The sequence below is a fragment of the Gambusia affinis genome, linkage group LG11 (genome assembly GCF_019740435.1).
Source record: "Gambusia affinis linkage group LG11, SWU_Gaff_1.0, whole genome shotgun sequence".
Lineage (NCBI taxonomy): Eukaryota > Metazoa > Chordata > Actinopteri > Cyprinodontiformes > Poeciliidae > Gambusia > Gambusia affinis.
The window spans coordinates 28,105,662-28,120,939 of NC_057878.1; the positions used below are offsets into that span (position 1 = coordinate 28,105,662).

At 37.6% G+C, this 15,278-nt stretch overlaps 1 long non-coding RNA gene across 3 annotated transcripts in view; it reads right to left on the bottom strand.

The window, feature by feature from the left end:
* LOC122839543 overlaps nucleotides 1–15,278 on the bottom strand; it is a 74,672-nt gene that overhangs the window by 45,591 nt on the left and 13,803 nt on the right. For all 3 annotated transcript variants that reach the window (XR_006372053.1, XR_006372052.1, XR_006372054.1), the window contains exon 4: nucleotides 12,375–12,601. This is a non-coding gene — a long non-coding RNA (uncharacterized LOC122839543). The remainder of the gene's footprint in view (nucleotides 1–12,374; nucleotides 12,602–15,278) is intronic.

Below are 15,278 nucleotides of genomic sequence, written 5' to 3' on the forward strand. Positions count from 1 at the left end.
TTCAGACATTCAGACTCACAAAAGTCACGATTCATGATTTAAAAAAGGTGGAATGATGAGAGAAATGATTTTCTCAAACGTGAATTATAAGTTTATAGTGTATGTATTCTAAGAAATGTTGCATCTTTTGTTGAAATTTGGTCTGAAATGACATATTTGATTATTGTTGTTGCAGCTAATTCTTTGTCTCAGAGCTAAAACATTAAACATAGTCTGGATTATTGTAATCTGCATTATTAAACATAATCTGGTTTCAACGGTTAAAATATTAGCTTACCCTGTAGTGGTAACACTTCCGCTAATCCCCTGGCAGCAGGGCTAGCTTTTGAGATTATTTTTTGTTTAACTCACATTGAAAAATTTTGCACATTTAGCTTCTAACTTAATGATTGAGTGCTTTTGTGTTTTTCTTTTCAATTATGATTATTAAAATTGTTTTATTTTTACTTACTAAATACCTCCCCTCCTAGCAGGCTAATGCTAATGCGCTAGTAATGGAGCCAGTTCTGATATGACTTTAGTACGTTAGCTAACTTTTTAAAACATTTAGCGCATTCAACGTCCTCTAACTTAATATTTCAGTATTTTTGCTCACTAAGAAAAAGTTTTGCACACTTCAGTATCTTCTTTTTCTTCTTTTTTTAACATCATATTCTAGATTTTTTGTGTCTTTTCAGCAATAAATAAGTAAACAACTTTAATACATTGCAATAAAAACACCAAAAACTAAATATTTTTGTGTTTTTGTCTGGTTTCTAGTATGAATATCTTAGAACACTTGAAATAAGACCAAACTGACTTACAAGTAATTTGTCAGAAAGATAAGAGCTTTTATTAAGTCAATAATTTCTTAAAATTGAAAAAGAAAGAAAAATGTTTTGAGAAAAGTTATAAATTCCCAAGTTCAATAACATTTTCCATCAATATTAAGGGATTATTGACCAAATAAGCTCCTGAAAAGTCAATTTTAATACTAGTTTTGTCTTATTTCAAGTATATAAAGATATTTCCACTAAAACCTAGACAAAAATACTTGATAATACTTTCAGTTTATGCTGAATAAACTTTGTTTTCTCTGTAAACGTCCACATCAGTTAGCCGCCTGCTGCAGCGTCTTTGTTTCCAGCTAGCGGCTAACAGCTAGCATGAGGGTTCATCGATTGATTATCCCAGTTTTATCAGGACGGATGGTCGGCACGCGGCTGCAACGCGTCCATCTTCTACCAGTTGCATGAACGGTATTGATTGGTGAGTGGAAAGTTTGTTCATAGATAAATAATTTTCTAGCTCTGCCTCCAGGCCTGTGGCTCCAGCAGTCACTCCCTCCCTTCAGCAGAGATTAATAGCTGTCTGTTAAGTGCCTGTGAACGTTTTCCATACATGACTTCAGATTTTGGAGGGCACGGCTTTTAAATCAATACGGAGTTTCAACAACATGATGTCAGGAGCTGACAGGCAGCGTGAAGCAGTAAATCAGGCTTTCAGTGGAGGAGGTGACCCGCTGCAGCGCAACGACTGCTTAATGGATTTTTTAAAACGGGGACATTCAGAAGTCAGACGAGGAGATGGGCGCAGGCGGAGAACAAAGCGCAGGACGCAGCAACTCGCAGGCGCTCATCAGAACCAGGAGTTTTATCCTGAACACGTTTCACATCATAAAATAATCTACATGGAAGAAAGCTGGACCAGCATTCTCCACTGATTTCCTGTAATTCACCTGCATTTGTCTGGACTTTGACTAGGACATTCAAAAACCTTCATTTTAGGATTTTCTTTTTCGTCTTACCAAATTATTTGAATGTGCTCGACTGAAAGCTTTTTAAATTTCTGCTGCCAGAAACAGAAACACTTTAAAAAACGTCAACTTTACAGTTTCTGTAAAATTACACTGTAAAATTTTTTTAAAAGATAATTTGGGTTATTTAATCTGACATAAGAAAAAAAGGGGTTTATATTTCACTGCTACGTTTTAAAAAGGTCACAGTTTCAAACTAAATTAGCAAGATGCTAAATATTTCATTAGCAAGACAAATATTTAGTTAAAAAATATTAATCTCCAAACTAAATTGGTATTTAGTTTATGAATTACACATTCAGCCCCAACTGTAGCTAAATATTTAACTCACCAACTAGATACTTCGCTCCAAACTAAATCATTGGGTATTTAGTTGGTATCAATAATTTACCAAATATTAAATTAGTAAAGATTTATCTCCAGACTAAATATTTCGTAAGTAAACTAAATATTAATATTTGTTTCTCATTTAATCTTTATCATTGTCTGAATCAGAAGTTTAGCTTTTTGAAATCTGTCTGCCTACTTCATGCCGTCAGAAAGTTTCTATTTAAGGAACTTCTGGACAGATGATATTTCTGTTCCTTCTGCATGTTTTCCTTCCACTCAACTTTCTGTCATGTTTGAATAAAACTCTGTGAATGAATAAAATCTGTACGTCTAGTGAATATACGACTTCCACACTGAATGTAGTTGTATAAATATTTCTATAGTATTCTAATTTATCGAGTTGGATCAGAACATTTTGTAACAAATTGAACCAAAAACTTAAAATGAGTTTAAATTCAAATCTGGCCCAATAAAACACCCTGATCCTCACCAGTATTATGACAATGCAGCGCTGCTTTTAATCTGTCATCTGTCATAAATAAAAAACTTTTAAACATTCTTCCAAAATAACACTTAAAATCCTAATTTTTCAGCTTTTGTTGGAGATCAGTTCATTAAAACACGTTTTCAGCTCCGTTTCTTTCTGAATGTTTGCGGATTCGGTCGAGCTTCTTGAAAACGGTTCGTTCGTTTAGCAGGAAGTGGCAGCCGGATCTGGGCCGACGGTTCTGCATTATTATTTCTGTGGTGACATTACAGCGTCTCACTCCTGAGACCCGGTTCTGATTCTGCTCTGAATTATGTATTTGTGTCCATGCAGCCCAAGGCCATGATGGGCTGGAGTCAGACTGAACTACAGTTGTGTTCCACAATGTCACCGATGTCGGGATTTACGACGCCGAACAAGATGGTGGAGATGAGAAATAAGATCCTCAGAAACAATTATTGCCTTCTAGTACTACATGTGGTTTTATTCAGCATAAATCTGTGTTTTGTCTGGTTCATGATTCCTTATTTTAGGAAATACTGAAGTTCCACTGGCAGATTATTTCACTTACTGAACAAAATTAAACACATTTTAACTTCTGACTGAAAGCTCCTATTTCTTGCTGAAAAGTTATTTGTAAATTAATTTTGTCTTATTTCAAGTGTACTGGATATCTGCACTAAAAACTGGACAAAAATACTTTACATTCTGTGTTTTTGCAGTGTACCTGGGCTCAGCGTCTTTCTGGTGTTCCTGAAGTGCTAATTTCTGTTTTGTTTTTTAAAATATCAGAATTTGCAAACAACATCAGTAATTATTTACTGTGTAATCATCACATCTGAGAAAATAACAATTTAATCAGAGAAACAAAATGTTGACATTTAAGACTATTTAATAATAAGGTCATTGTTTCTAGAGGAAGCTAGAAACAATGTAGCATTGGTGTAGCACCACTAATGTTGGTGCTGCACCAACATTGGATTTAGCAGAAGCTAAAGCTGCTAAATCCAATGTTGCTTTTATTCTTCCCTTCAGAATAAGAGCATGAATATAAACGTCTAAAGACTTGAAGAATCCTTAACAGTTGATAATCAAAACTTCAACACAGATTTCTAACTTTATTCAACTGAAAGTTTACAAAACATCCAAGTAAATAACGGCTATTAATTAATAGATTAATCCAGGGGAAGAGAAATGCTCTAAACTTTTTCAAAGTTAGCAGAAGTGCTAAACAAAGAATTAGCTCAGCTACCAGCAGATTAATGGACTGACCTCTGGTATCGCTGACATATGGAGGAAGCAGATTATTCCTGAAGTTTTGATTCATTTGGTTTGGTTTAACATTTCTCTTGTTTTTCCCACATTACTTTCAGTGTATTTATATTTAAAGGAAACTTCATCTAAAGGTTTTCGGCCTGTTTTAATAAACTGAAAATCCGTTTGAATTTGTCGCCTGATGCAGTTTGAGTTTTTTAACACGGATCCAAACAATATTCCACATTTTAACCAAACTAACGGTCGGACTGCGGCTGCTTTCATCAGTTCATCCCATTACTGTCAGCAGATTTCACTCCTCTCTCTGTAGATTTAATTACATTTCAGGAAAACCAGTGGATCAACTTCTATCTGTAGTTCATATAAAATAATCTGATCTGGTTCAGACAGAGTGGATTCTGTTCAGATCTCAATAACGTCTGCATGCAAATGAACAGAATTTCTCACATAAACCCAACATGAGTGGAAATATGGTTACTTTTAAGAGTTTCAGCTCCCTTACAGTGTTTTACTGCGTTGTTGTCCTTGTCCCAGGACACAACTGAGTCGATTTACTGACCAAAATCCATCAGCCTGAACTCACACAGGAGGCTTTCTGCGTTTTTCCTTCTCAATTAAATCAAACTTTATTTACAGAACAGTTTTACTGCAGTCAGGTGTAACACCAAGCTGCTAACAGACGATAAAAAACAAACGTATCAGCTGCAGCGTCGGTGTCCCACCAAAAAACAGTTAAAAAAACCCAAAAAAAACTTCATTTTGTAAAGAAATCAACATTTGATGACCTTTCATGTGAGGTGGACCATCAAACAGTGAATAAAAATAAATGAGGTAATATCAGATATACAACCTGACATTCTCACTGGACAAAAATAAGAACACAGTTAAATTTCTTACAATTGAACGGAGAACTCTGTCCAGGAACGTCTCCTTCTCTCCGTCTCCGTTCTGACGTGCTGCTTTGTTACTCCTATTTATTACATTGAGACGTGGTTTCAGTTACAAATCATTTGCATAGAAGGAGCAACAAAACAGTCAATTAACCATCTGAAGTGTCTCTCAGTACCCAGCTGATTCCTCCAGCCTGGGTCCCACAACCCAAAGGTTAACGACTCTTACTGCCTCTAGTCGGTCAGCCAGTGGTCACTCTGGATCCAGGCTGCTTCTGATTTAACACACTTCCTGCTGCCAACATCCAGAGGCACACACTGAAACAGCAGACAGATTCTCACAGTCCTAAGTATTTATATTTGATGCTTACAGAAAAAAAAACTCAAATCAGAAAATTATAGCAGACTGCTATAGAAGAGGTGCATTTATTGGAAAGTTCAGTGGAAGGAAAATGTGTAAAGCTTCAAGCCTCACTCATCGCTTTAAGTGGTTCCTGAATCACTCTTATCTGATTAACTAATGCCCCAATAATTGGAAAAGGTTCGACTCCATTTCATTCTAATTTGCTTTAATTAATATTCAACGAGCTAAACAGAAAATCCACATCGTCTCGTCACACATCTGCCAGATAAATACATTTAACTTTTTCTCTGCAGTGACAAAAGCCATGGAATCTGGCTCCAATAACTACGCATAAACGATGAAATTAAAGAATTTCACTTAAATCACAACGACTTCCTCCTGGTCCGAAGTTTTGGCCAAAGTGTTTGGTAAATATTCATCCAATAAGAATCCGGTTCAGAGCTGTTCAACGAGCCGCTAACAGCTGCCAGCTAGCATGGAGCTCATGAACTGCCATAGTTCAGAGATGATACTCAGATGGAAAGATTTTTTAACGATTGATTTAGCTAAAACTGCGTTAGCTTGGTTAAAAAAAATAAAATTAAAAAAAGCACCTTCATTGGTCCAGAAAGTCTGGACCCTCAACTATTGAGAAATGATCTCTTTCTGGACTCTGATTGCTTTCTGGACTCCTCTAAAATGTTTAAAGATTGATTTTATTCAATAGTTAACATTTAGCAGTTGATGCATGTAAAGTGCTAGCTTAGTGGAAATTAGGTGCGCTATAAACAACTGTCACCAAGGCGAACAACTTCTCTGTCAGCAATAAAACATCTTAACAGCCGAAACACTGAATTTCTTTAGACTAAAAACCAACCTGGCTGCTGCTGCTTTTAAATCATGAATGAAACATTGACCAACATTTTGATGCGTAAAGACGGCAAAATGTAAAATCTTCACAGATTGTTGTCTTTTTGACTGTTTCCTTCAGGCGTAAGCCAGATTATTTAGCAAAAATAAACTCTTGGAAATCTTAAAATGAAAACTGCCATGTTTAGTTTTTGCAACACTTCCAGTCAGAAACAAACGGTGGTTTTTCTGATGTCCTCTCAGCCTCAGTAAACGACCAGCAGCCTTTTGTTTTCACTCCATTTGGAGGCTCTAGTAAACGCGGCTACATTCAGCAGAAACCTCCAATCAGACGTCGGGTTGGCCGCGTCTCCCCTCTGTGACGGACAACTGGGACAAAAGGCCCGTTTGCCGCCGTATCTGTGTCTCCATTGTGTGCCGCAGTCGGACCGGCTGAATGCGACCTCATGTTGGCCGCGTGGAAACACGTCTCAGTGACAGCATGTTGGTTCATTCGGCAGGCTAATTAAAGCGTCCGGTCGGGTTGCTCGTCGGTTTGAACGGAGAGACAAACCTGCAGCTGACCTGTTTCTCTGCCCCATTTGGCACCGCCGCTCTGAAATGACTGCAGCCCAGATATTTATGTCAGAACCGGGCTGCTCAGCTGTTCCCTCAGTGATGGCAGGAGGAAACTCAGGACTGACCCTCAGCATCCAAGAAACAGCCGACTCACGTCCCCAAGATGGAGCAATACGGCCTTTCTGAGAAAAATTTAAATATTTATGACAATAAAGTTATTTTGACAATTCTCGTATTATTTCAACTTTCTTAGCATTTTATGACTATTCTTGTAATTTTATTATTTTATTCTCGTTAAACATCGTTCCCACCAGTCTGAACCGGAAGTTATCCGCGCCATCTTGGTGGGCGAGTGCAGCGAAAAGCACAGCGGACCAATGGCTCCCAGACCACAAAAAAGAAAATATGTGGGCTCTCTAAACCAATGTGGAAGAAAAAGATTTAACAAAATGGCTGCTGTCAGGATCGACCCGTAGGAGACGGATGAGCCTCCGATCTATGAACACGAAGAGTTTGTACAACATGGAGGAGCTTCACGGACGAAAAATGTTTCAACGGATTTCTAAAGTACGTACACGAACTACGAAGTACGAACTCTTTTTTTGTTCTTTGATTTTTGTTTTTAAAATGCAACAATCAAAAATAAGCGTTTTTTTTTTGCTATGCGGAAGATTTGACATTTCGTTACAATTTGTGATCTAGAAGATTCAATAACTTTATTGAAACCTGACGAGGAACCACACAGCATTAGCTTTAGCCGCTAAATCTCTAACAGATAGCTAAGCTCGGTTGGTGGAATTAACTAACGCTACCCTGCAGGTTGCCTAGCAACAACCTGCAGGGTAAGAGCAGTTTCAAGTTCTGCCCAACGTCTGTTCCCTAGCAACAACCTGCTGAGTAACTGCGCAGCAGCAGTTTATGCTTTTTGGCTCATAACTGCTTAAAATAAAATAATAAACGGTTTAAAAATAATTTTTTAAAAAGCCTTTCTGAGTAAAGAAGGGAGGCATTATCGGCCTCATTTCCTCTCACAATAAACAGTTTGATGTTTCCTACAAATGTCAGCCATGACCCCCTGCTGTGTCTCAGCGCTAAAAAAATTTGAATCAGATTTTTCCTCCATTGTAAACTTGGAGGAGAGACCAAATGTGGGAACTTTTCAGGATGTTATTGTTGCCATGGAAAAGCCTCTTTACTTTAAATATAACAGTGGAAAAAGATGATCCATTTCCAAAAAAATAAATAAAAGGTGAGCTTTGCATTCACAAAGTATTCTGGGAAAAAAGTCAAACCTTTCTGTTGGGAAAGTGGAGGGAAACTCTGTATTTGCTGTAAGTGGGGAAATACACAGAAAAGCTGCTGGTCGCGGTTCCTGAATGTTGGGGCTATAAACGGTCCGATCTGAAAGAGGAATTATTTATAGAGACGCTGCGGCTTGCAGCCTCTTCCCGTTATCCGACGGTCCGATCAAACCAGGAACAGGACAGCCAGGCCCTCACTTCATACCCACCATTCTTCCCTCCAGCCCCTTTATCTGGATACAAACCGGATTAGGAATGCAAGATGTTTTTTTAAAAGTAATTTTAAAAATCATAAAGTTGCTTTCATGGATAAAATTGATCCGGTGAGGCAGAACTGCAGCCCTGCTAGGGAGATAAGGATGAGGATGAGACGAAGCACTGATAAATCTAACTAACGCACAGTGCAGCGCGCTGAAACAGTTTGGATGAATAAATCTGTGAAATACACATTTAAAAAGTCTTTCAAATTCTTCCAAAATGAAATCAAGTTAACACTCAACTGTAATTAAATGTTAAAGACTCAATCTGAAACCACTGCAGGAAATATAAAGAGTTTTGGACTTTACAGGCCACCGTACCTGAGCTGTACAGAAAAAACATTCCCTTTTGCAAAGTTACTCAGTCAAAATTAACAATATTTCATGTTATTTACTCTGTCATAACAGAAAAAACGAGGGATAATTTTTCAGTCAGCTGCACCATGTTTCAAACTAAATATTTAGTAACAAGCTAAATATCCAGCTAGCTCTGAGCTAGCTGGATATTTAGCTGTGTGTAAATTTTAAGTTAAACATCTGTGTAAAAGTTTTGGGTTTCAGGTAATTAGACTTTTGTATTTATGATCTTATTTTTAAGTCTGAAAGCTGTTTACACAGCAGTTCCACTTTAGCATTAGCTTCTGCTAAATAGCATGTTGGTGTAGCGCTTTAGCATTAACGTCCAACAAATGCGGTGATGGTGTAGCATTTAGCAACAGCTTGCGCTAAATACCATGTTGGTAGAGAGCTTGTTCCACCATGTCTGGTTGATTTATTGATGGATTTATTTTCTGTTGGTTTTCACAAGGAGATTTTCACACAACCCGTTCAAAGCAGAGACCAAAATGTTTTCAGTTTCCCCTGTGAGTTACATACTGTATACATGACTGAGGAACATGGAAGGGTTTCAGGTCCAGTTGGGTTTTTTCAGTAACTAGAGACGCCTGAGGACCAAAACAATTGATTATATGTCAAATTTATTTTACTTTGATACTTAAGTCTTGATAGCTCTCATCAGGCAGAACTTTTATTCCCAGGATTCCCTGATCGATTCTTCAGCTCTGTTTACCTGAACCCACCTGTAAACACAACTGGTGAGATTTCATCAGATAAACACTTTATCGTTCTGGGATGTCAGAGACGTGGATTGAAAAGTAATTTACTTGTGCATGAAGCCTCTGCACATTATAAAAATTAATTTCCATGACAAGTCATTATATCAAGCTCTGATTGGCTCCTGGAGCCTCCTGCACCAGCTGATCAGGTGATGCGCTCCAGTCGGATCATCCTTTGCCTTTTTCATGCTGCTCAGCGTCCTGGAAGGAAATGCTGAAAGGAATTTAGAGCAGGCTCCTATTTTAGAAAGGAGGCTAATAGAAACGGGCTTTTAAGAAGATGCTGAGCCACCGAGCCGACATAAAAGCTTCAGGAGTACAGAACCACGCAAAGTATTGGCACCCCTCCACCCTTTCCAAGCATTACTGGGATTTTATGTGAGAGAAACACAAAGTTCTGCAGAATTGTGAATAATAAGAGATTTCTATGGGGGCCGTTTGTAAAGTTACACAACAAAATATGAACAGCAATAATTTGGGTTATTTATTTACCTGTCAAGAGAAAAAGTTACTTTTTAAAGTCAGATTTTTACTGCATCATTCATTCATTTATGAAATGTCAGCTTTAAACTAGATTAGCAAGCTACAGATTATACATTAAGTTAGTAAATTAAATATTTAGTTAGGTAGCTAAATACTGGCGTCAACCTAGATATTTATTTTACAAACAATATATTTCATTAGAAAGCTAAATATTGCGCTAGCTAGCTAAATAATCTGCACCAAACTAAACATGGAGTTAATATATTTTTATACCAAACAGCCTGAGGTACTTTGGCTGTGATGTTTTCAGATGTGAAATAAATGTTTTATTCAGACAGAGTCCAGTTACAACTAATGATGAATCCCGTTGGAGTTTAAAATCTAAAGTAACTTTCTGAGACTAAACTGTTTATTTCTGTGATCTGTTTGTTTGAGTCGTTGAGCTCCGGTTTCCAGACGTGAGCCGCAGAACATTAATGGCTTCATCAATCATTTGGTGAAGGAATAACGTCTTTCAGACAAAGGTCACCTTTACATTAATGATTTTGTTCAGGAATGCATGAAAAATATTAGGACACTATTTCCCATTACATTTACATTTTTAAACCTTTCTGTTTGTGTAGTTTTGCTGAAAATGCAGATTAAAGCCCTGAACACTGTTAAAACGCTGCTCCTCCCCAGTGTTTAAAAGTTGCCGACCCCCTGCGGTGGGCTTAGATGCGTCTTGTTAACATTCATTCATAAATCTCGGCCGAGTTAAAATGCAGCCGCGGCGATAAGCTGAGGGATAATGGAAAAACTCTGAGGAAGTCGCGCTGACGTGACGGCAACATGTACAGTTTCAGCAAGATTAATGGGAGAAACAGAGAAACCAGCTTTTTGTTAATACTATTCCCAGCATGAACAACAGTACAGTTTCCCATGCTAGCTGAGATTTCACCCACTGTGGAGAAAAGACTCCACTGCCAACTTCCCTTTACAGAATCATAAAATCTCCATTCGGCTTGAAGCAGGTCGGTGTTATCGTTCCTTAATGTACGAATCGGCTTCATGAAAAATAATAAAATGCTTTGTTTAAAAACCAATCAGCACCCTGTGGCATTTCACCTGTAACCACTGAAATATACATCTGAATCTGTAGAAATCCTTCCACAGAGTAAACTGAGCGCGGATCGATCAATCTCCTCCAGAGCAGAAGGTCCATCCAGCTCACTGTGTTCAGATAAAACTCATGAAACAGCATCAGGCTGCAAGCCGAGAACCAAAGAAAGGTGTTTTAGGGAAGCAGAGGGAAGTAAAGTCATCGGCCTTTCTTCAAACTCCAGCCGGGTTTGAACATCTTCCTGATGAGATCGGATCAGACGGTTTGATGACATCAGCGGCGTGGATTTGATTTATTAATTCCTCAAAACAATGATTAAAATAATGACGAATGGATGCTGCTGATTGGGTCTGAGGACATACGTGTGAATTTGGACTATAATAGATAAAACAGGACGACGGATTGAGCTTTCTTACCAAATATTAAAAAATTTAATTACAATCTCCTCTTGATTACAAGAAAATATAGAAAGATACTTTATATTAATCTCATCAAATTACATTTTATTCCCACAGAACTCATGATTTTTTTATGGATCTTTTGATCTTTTCTTGTCAGAAACTTTTTCATTTCTTCCTTACAACACCAGCTTGATGAAATCCACAAGCAGCCAATGAGAAACGAGCACCAAAAATAACATTTAAATTAATTATTTTATTTTTTAAAAATGTTTTAAAAATAAAGATGCTTCATTTTTGCATCTTTTCTTGTCTTACTGTCGACACCAATTGGATCAGAAACTCTAAAATCAGGAAGTGTGCTACACCGCCAGGCATTCTTGGTAAATACAACCAAAACAAACGTGCTAGCCTAGTGCTAGCCTAGTGCTAGCCTAGTGCTAGCAGGAGAAATGACTCGTAGCTTCTAGCCAAAAACAAAAGAAATCCTCCAACCGTTAAAATATGACTCCAGTCCATTTTTGTTTCCATTTCATAAGGAAGTTGCACTAAGTTTCTTCAGGGGTCCTGCTGCAGCGCCCCCACAGGTGAGGAGGGGAACAGGTTTTTTAAAGGGTTTGGACAGTTTGAAACGGTGAAAATGAAAGAAATGTTGCAGTTTTGGACCTCAATCGAACCGAGTCTATCAGACTTTCAGGTCTTAAACATCCTAAATACAGATTCTGATTGAAATAGGAATTTATTTAAAACCTGTTAATTTTGTAGGAAGTTGTGCAAAAAGTACAGAAACCTTGAACAGGTGAACAGTTGGATTCAAAGTTTTAGAGACGGTCACACAACAGACAAATTTCTCTAAAGTGATTTCTATCAAATTGAAAGTTGGATTTTTCTTAACATATTTATTTTAGATGCAGTAATGAGCTGCACTTTTACTTTCTCCTGTTTTCCACTGTTTAAAACCATTTTTTCCTCCTTTCTCATCTCAACACGTCTAATGCAACAGGTCTCGGTACTTCCTGCGTTTCCTTCTCTCTCTTCTGACATTTTTCTGCCAAGAAGCTTCTTGTTATCCCTAAATAAATTGAATAAAAGTATCGACTGAAATGAAGCCCCAAAAAGCTTTCAGAGGCCGCATTAGGAGGAGTGAGTTGCGCTGTAATGGCGTTTTACCTGATGTAACATCCTGTAACGTCTCCTCTCCATGCAGGAACTCAGTGAGGGTTCTGGACCCGTACCGCCCTCCGTGTCCGGGCCGCCCTCGTTAACAGGAAGTCGTGTCTCTCCAGGCCGCCTGTCGCCGCCGGACCAGCTGGGCTATTTAGAAACGATTGCCAGCTGCAGAGATCCAGTTTTAGACCCGAGTCATCATCAGCCGCCTGCCGCCGTTTTGATGTGACCTGCAGGCGATGACAGGAAAACCATCAGGTTGTTACATGGACATGTACTGATCCTGACCATTAGAAAGAAAAAACTAAGTACACCCCTTTTTCTGCCCAGCTCGCCTTAAACTACTGCTTTTCAATAACATTCAAGTCTGGACTTTGACTAGGCAGTTGCAACACTGATTCTTCATTTTCATCCATTCTGTTGAACATCTGCTCCCGAGTTCTGTTGACCCAGTTTGGACCAACTAACTAAATGTTTAGTTTGCCAATGAAATATTAAGTCTGGAGCTAAATAGGTTGCAATTTAAATATTTAGTTATCTGAATATTTAATTATTTTGTTAAGAAATGAAATATTTAAGTTAAATATATCCAAGACATTTAGTTAGCTTACTATTTAGCTTAACTAAATATTTAATTTGAAGCTTAATATTTAGCTTGCTATTGAAATACTTATAAAGCTAAATATGTAGACAGATAACTAATTTAAAGCAAATTATAGCTTTGTGCTAATTATTTTGTTAGCTTATTTTCTAAATATTCAGTTAACTATGAGAATATAACAAAGCTATATTCAGCTGTATAGTAAATATTTAGCTAACCAACTAAACATTCATGTCTAGTTTGAAACCAAGGCTTGAAACCACGAATGAATAAATAGCATATTTTACTCTTTTGAAAGGCTAAATAATTCAAACTACAGCGGTTAGTTGTTGACTGTAGTTAACAGCGCCCCCTAATGTTGAACATTCCACAAATCTTGATTCTTCATTCAGGTTCATCTTGTTGTTTCTAAAGCAACAATACTGTTTGTGAACACTTTAAAGGAAAGCCAAGTTTGGTAAACGTTTTCAAAGTTAGCAAAAATGCTACATTAGCATTAGCAGATTAGCCTCAGCGTGGCTACCCCTACCATTGGAGTTGGATTTAAATTATTTTATGTACTAGTAGAGACCAGATAAGTTCCAATATGTCCAGATAACCAGATCTCTATATTATAAAAAGAGGGTTTACTTTTTTATAAAATCTGGGTTTAATGCTAAACTGCTTTTTCATAAATCTTAATTATCCGAATGCCAGAATTTATCCAGCTCTCATTTTTCCAGCTGGATTTTCTTCATACATTTCCCCTTATTTCAAACATAAATAACTCGGCAGGAAATGAATTATCAATTTAACAAATTTAACACTTGTGGTTCTGTTCATCTAACCCCAAATGCACCTTTCAATAAAATTTCACTGATAAAATCAATCATAAATCTTAATAATCCTTATGCTGATTTTTTTCCCAGCAGCTTTCAGCCAGAGCCAGCTCTCATTTCTCAGGCAGTTAATTTCACATTAATTCACACAAATGATTATGAATAGGGAATTATTCCCAAACTAACAGATTTGTCCGGAAAATAAATGGAACGAAACCATTTATTTGTTTTATTAAGAGGAGCAGTGCAGCTCTGCAGCGCCATGTGCCTCAAAACAAGAATTAATAAAAGGAAAATAAGTACAGAGGCGGCAGCACAGATTTCCGGAGTAAAAAGCCGGCAGATTTCCAAAATACTCCCCTTGGATGCAGCTATTTATGTGGAGAAATGAAGCATCACTGTATCTAATTTGTGGCAAATTGATCCTGGAGACTTGGGCGGTCATCCATCCTCCTCCTTGTGTGTTTAGACTGAAATTTATTCTTTGTCTGAGGGGAATAGAGCTGGGAGGACAAATGTGTCATCTCGCTGCCTCTCTGAGGCCCCCATGTCACACAGGAGCCGTGATGATGAAGGAGTCTGCCAAGGAAGGAGTCACTCCTGCGCTGACATCAGAACCTTCGCTCAGCCACAACCACGTCCAACACGGCGCAAATAAGTTAAATAATGAGGTTTAAGGAGAAGTGAGTGAAAAGAACAAGTAGCTGAGAATTTAAGTCAAACTGTTGTGAGATTTCTTATTACACACAATCATGAATCTAACATGCAATAAATTGATAAATTTATGTTTAATTGATCATTTAACATAATTAAAAGGGGGTGAAATCGAGTTAAGCTGTTGTACCAAGTTTCACCACAGGGTGGCGGTGCTTCCCCTGAGGCAGTTTGGTTCATTTTTATCTCCTGCTTCCTGTGCTCACAGATACATGAAGAAGAGCACAAACAGTAGAGTTTTCGTTTTAGTTTTGGTTAAAGTCAACTTATTAACGTCCACCGATCACACAAATGTGATTTATATCAATGTAATATTATACAACATGTTACTGCAGTAACCAGTTTTATGTAGACTACGGTTTCAGGGCGAAATCACCCTTCTATTGGGTTAGCGTTTTAGCACTAGCATGCTAGCTAACCCGCTAGCTTAGAAGCGAAGTGCTAACTGTTAGCGGCACGTTTCCCCAACAGCTACAGAGGCAAAAAGCGATAAATTTCAATCAGAAATTAACACATTCAATGAGTAAAAAGTTGTTTATTGCTTGTTTCTGGCAACAGCATTATTAAACTTAGGTTTAGGTTTAAAATAAAAATGTGAAAAGAAGATGTGTAGTACTATATCTCGTTTATTGTAAAGATAATAAATGTGAATATATAAAACACGACTCAGCTTCTGCAGTCAGAAGCAGGATTGCACCAGGTTGTGTTTATTTTAGTCATTTTATTAACCAGAATGGGAATTAACAAGCGGTACACGGTGGAATCAATACCAAC